Here is a 5,514-nt window from a genome sequence, read left to right on the forward strand (position 1 = left end):
AACTCAAACCCTCAATATACTAAGACTATCAAAGAAGATTGACACTACCAAAGAAGATTGTACAAACAGAACTTACAACAGCGATATTGACAATACGAAAGAAGATTCCATAAACAAAACTTACAACTGAAGTTCACCTCATCCAAGATACAACTCCATAATACTTGCCAACTACAGTCAAACTGCAAAATTTTCTCAAAATAATAAGTCAGTTTTAAGTTTTATGTATGAGGGTAAGAATATTAATTAGAGCAATACATAAGACATATATGATCATTAATAGGATTTATAATTGTGTGATACTTAAAATGTTTTCTTGCAGAAAAAGAGGAACTCAACTGCACAAAAGTGCACAGGAGGATCACTTCAAGAAATTTATAGAACTTTACAATGCCCAAAGAACAATAATAAAAAGATATTTGGGGGTCCTTAAGGCCTAAAATATTTTCATCGGAAAATAATTCCTTGTTCATGTTAGGATTTGAAAAGGATGCCCGGATTCCCACCAGTTTCAATCTGTACAACAAAGCAAGAAAAAACATAAATGCGATGAAGAAAAAGTGTAATGTCGACCACTGCCTGTTCACAAAATGCGCCAGAAACAGATTGTTAAAACAGATAGCAGCAAACACAACATTACAAATTAACATCCAGAAAGAAAATTCAACTATAGAAGTTTCTCATGATGAAGACCATGCAGTGTCTAAGATACAAACCAAAAGTATACCTAATTTCCTATTACTGGTGACTGTTTTTACTTTTAATCACCTGAGGAAGTTTCATGCATGCTTAAGTAATGTCACTATAAACAATAAGGTACAGTTTGGCTCCAAACATATTTGGAGCTATTCATTCCAACCCATTATGTGGCAATTGAAGAAACTATCCATGTGTTAATGAGTCATATGGCTTGTTTAGAACATAAATGCAAATAGTCTTATAAATCACCACGTAATGGTTTGGAAAAAATAGCGCCAAACATGTTTGGAGAGAAACTTTGTTCAAACAACAATATTATAGTAACAAAATTACTTATCAAAAACAAATAGTAACAGAATGACTTCGCCTTCTGCCTTCAAAGATTCCAAGAACTGGTTTGTCCTTTGAGATTTATCAAGCTGCATGCCAAGACCTTTTGGAGGAGCAGTTGCTGATGAAGGTGGACGGCCTAAGAATTGGGGAAGACATGGTCAGAAATGTTGTAATTAAACTCATAACAATCCTACACAATTATTATTATTATTATTATTATTATTACTATTCATTGCTTCACTTTTCAAGCAGTGAAACCCTTCTGTGCCCTCTGTACCACCACCATTGCTCGTTCCCTCTTCATCACCCATCACTTCAGCGCTTAAAAAACCCCAACTTTCCAAAAATTAGGGTTTCAAAGTAACACCTACATTCCAAGATTCAAAATTTTCCGTGAATTATCCCATAAAAACTTCACAAACACCAACAATAACAACCACAAACTAGCCCACTAAAGCAAAAACCCACTGTTTGTTAGCCAAGAAAACGAAGGAAAATAAACGAAAAGGCAGTTTTCAAATCCCACGTTTTATCTGACTCTTGGTTTCTCTGGAAACGAAAAAATTCAACAAAACCAAACCCAAAATTTGCTGATTTGCTATCTAAAGTCACCAAGAAAGAAAATAACACATTTTGTTTCTCGCCTTATTTTCTCAGCAACCAAACAGAGCATTATAAAAATAAACAAAAGAACAAAAAATTAAAAGAGAGAGAGAGAGAGAGAGAAATGGTTACCTGAGTGAAAATTTTGAAGCCCTAAAAAGAATCGAAACCACACGAAATCCTAACCCTAACCCTAAAATTTCTTCTCTTTTCTCTGGTGGTGTTAATGACTCGGTGAGAGAGAGAGCGTGAGAATGTGTGTAAGAGGAGGAGAGAGGAATTAATTTATATTATAAGGGGCGTGGCGAGAGAGAGAGAGAGAGAGAGAGAGAGAGAGAGAAAAGTTTTTGGGAAAAGAGCCGTTGAAAATTGGGAGATTTTTGAAATTTGAGTGAAAAGAAAAAGAAAGAAATGGGGTAATCTCTTAAAGCCGTGTATTATAATTAATTTATAAAAGAAAGCAACCAACTAACAAATAATCAAATAATAGGCATGTTGTAAATATTTGCTTTGCTGAAAAAGATAGTCATGTTACAGTGATACAACGTTACAAACATTAAATATAAATATAATAGATCTCTTTCTTTTATTCTTAATTTTTTGATTGAGAAGTTTGAAATTTTATTATATTTGAGCCAAACCTCTTATTTTAAGTTAAAAAATACAAAAAACAGAAAAGATTATAAACTCGAAATATGAATCATAAAATGGGTTCTAACTGGCTTAACTAGTAAGGTCTCTGATAATTGAATAAGAAATTTAGGGCTCAATCTCCTCCTACACCAAAAACTAATTGGTGTCTTAGTCTGATGATAAAGAGCTATCATCAGGAGCAAATGTCATAGGTTAAAACTCTCTCTAAAAAATATATATATATATATATAAATCCTAAAAATGCAATAAAAATGATATATATTCAAAAGTCCTATTTGGTCCACTTCTGTCCTATTAGGTCCATTTTCTCTTCTTCGGTCCACTTTGGCTCTATTTGTTCTACATTGGTCCTATTGGGTCCAATCGGTCCAAATTGGTCCTATTCTATCCTCTTCGGTCCTATTTGGTTCACACTGGTCATATTCAGTCCACTTTGGTTCTATTCGGTCCACATTAGTTCTATTGGTCCATTCTATCCACTTAAGGGTTGTCAATGGGCCGGATCGGGCTGGCTCAGCCCATTTTTACTTGGCCCAAGGGCACAATAGGCTAGGCATAATGGGCTATTAACTAGTTAATGAGCCGGGTCGGGCTGGGCCGAAAGAGAAAACCCCAGCCCACGACCCTGCCCATGGGCAATGCCCATTTTGTCTTTAACGGGCTAGGCTACTAGGTTGGGCCTAATGGGCTACCTATGAGATTGTGTCAGCATATTATTTTTAGAAATAAATAATCAATTTTTAATAAGACAATAATCAATCTAGTTTTTATTAAAGGAAAGAATCAAAGAATTTAATACTTAATTACAATTTTTTTTATAGTCAAATTTATTTAATTTTTTGTTTTGTTGATGGAAACTTATTTAATTTTTTCTAAATAAGGCTTCAAATAGTTTTTTATTTTTATCTTTAATAAAAAAAATCCAATGGTTAATTCAAATTTGCTAGACTACTAAAAAAATATATATTTAGTAAACTAAGTTTAGCACAATTACTTTAAGTATCATAGTGGTTGGGAGAGTTCTCTTAAAAAATTCTATTACAATATCTCAAGATCAATCCTTCATATACATCCTATATATTTTTGTTAAAAATTATAAGTTATTGGACTGGGCAACGGGTTGGGCCAACAGGCTAGGCTACTGGGCTAGCCCACGGCCTAACCCACTGGGTTAGTGAGCTACCCATAGGCGTCAATAACAACGGGCCGAGCCGCCCATTAGCCCGATGGGCTGTCGGGTTTTTGGGTCGGGTCATGGGCCATAGGCTATTTGATGACCCTTATATCCACTTCAGTCGACATTGGTCCTATTATGTCCATTATGATCCTATTTGGTCCATATGTCCACTTTGGTCCTAATCTATCCATTGGTTCTTATTCGGTCATATTCAATTCACCTTGTTCTCATTATGTCATATTATGTCCATTTGGTCCACTTCGTTCTATTTGGTCCATTTGTGTTCACTTTGGTCCATTTTTATTCACTTACTACAAGGAAAAGTTATGTTTGGGTTAAGAGTACCTGTTTTAAATCCAAATTTATTACAAAAATTATAGATCTCAAACTCGTAATATCTAAAACCTTAAGAATAATATTTATTATTACTATACTTTTGTTGAGTCACATTAACACAGCATTTTAATTCACCTGTCCGACTAAATTTAAGTGAAAGTCTTTCTAAGCCTGAAAAGGCAACCTAAAAAAAGAATCAATTTAAGACATAATTAGTCCAAAATGGGCTGAGATAGATCAAATTGACTGAGTGGACTGAAGTCTAAGTTCATGGCCAATCACTTCACAAAAACAAGATGCTTAGCATCTATCTTCAACATTTCTTAACGCCTTTTTTTAATGGTAAGTTACATATCAGGCGAGTCTTGAACCCACAACATCACCCTTTCTCTTACATGAAGATGTGTCATTTGAGCTTAGAGCTCATTGGCAACATTTCTCAATTTTTTATTTACACCAATATATAAAAATAATATAGACTAGGAAGCTCGGATACTTCATTAGGAATGCCATACCTGTGTCAGACATGGGACATGTTTGGGACACTTCTGTACACATGAACCTGCCACATCCTTTTTTGTTTTGGTTTGAAACATTGTGGGATACAACGGACATGGGAGGGACACTTATCTTTTATTTATTTTTAGTTTCAATCTTCAACACTTATCTAGTTATCTTTTATTTGCTCTTATGGATCTTATTTTTGATTTGTATACTAATTTCTAAACATCATTTACTAGTCATGAATTCACTTTATTATCCAATATTTCTCTTCAATTAACATGTGTTTAATATTATATGAAAAATAAATGCTTAACAATATCTAAAAATATATTTAATAAATAATTAATATGCATATTCCCACAGTGTCATATCCTAATATTTAAAAAATGGTCGTGTCGTACCTATGTTCATGTCTGTGCTTCCTAGTCTATAGTTAACATATGCTTAAATCTCTTGATGCCAAAGTAGCTAACAAAGGTATGCCACCGCAACCAAAAACAAAGCCTACATAGAAAATAGACCATGCAACTTAGACCACAGTCCACAGTCCCATTCAATGGCAAATAGGCCGACAGGTGTCTATGGAGCAAAATGAAAACTTAGACCATGCTACATGAGTTCGTTCCTGACAAACATTTGCTTTGCTGAAAAAGATAGTCATGCATGTTATAGTGATACAACAAACATTAAATATAAATATAATAGATGCATAATTCTTTTAATATACAACATTACATCTTTATATTTTTTTTTGGAAAATATACCCGGAGTTTTCTTGTTTTCGTTTTTTTTTTTTTTTTTTTTTTTTTTTTTTTTTTGGTGGCAAAAACCACATTTTCGTCTTTACATTTTCAGGTGATTCTCACTTTGATCCTCATATTTTATTTTCAACACTTTTAGTCCCTATTTAGAAAAACGTCATCCATTTTAGACCTTTCCATTAGTGCCCTAATGGCAAAGTTCTAGGTGGCAAACGGAACTAATAAAATAATAATAATAATTTTTATTTTGGCATTAAAAAATACCACGTCATCATCTAAATTAAAAAAATTAATTTATTAATTTTAACTAAATAAAAAAAATTAAAAACATAATCAAAAACCAAAAAACACATGAATTGAGATCTAAGTGTGTCTTAAACAAGAACAACAAGAATACAAACCCAGAAATTAAAAAAAAAAAAAAAAAAAAAAAAAAAAAAAAAAAAA

General features: G+C 33.0%; 1 long non-coding RNA gene across 1 annotated transcript; it reads right to left on the bottom strand.

Moving 5' to 3' along the window:
- Positions 1 to 1,260: 1,260 nt before the first annotated feature.
- LOC111987221 (uncharacterized) lies at positions 1,261 to 1,985 on the bottom strand. Its single transcript, XR_002880258.2, has 2 exons — positions 1,768 to 1,985; positions 1,261 to 1,399 (listed from the first exon to the last, which is right to left on the bottom strand). It is a non-coding gene; the product is annotated as an uncharacterized LOC111987221 (long non-coding RNA).
- Positions 1,986 to 5,514: the final 3,529 nt, after the last annotated feature.

The sequence above is a fragment of the Quercus suber genome, unplaced genomic scaffold, assembly GCF_002906115.3.
Source record: "Quercus suber isolate HL8 unplaced genomic scaffold, Cork oak 2.0 scaffold_1293, whole genome shotgun sequence".
Taxonomy (NCBI): domain Eukaryota; kingdom Viridiplantae; phylum Streptophyta; class Magnoliopsida; order Fagales; family Fagaceae; genus Quercus; species Quercus suber.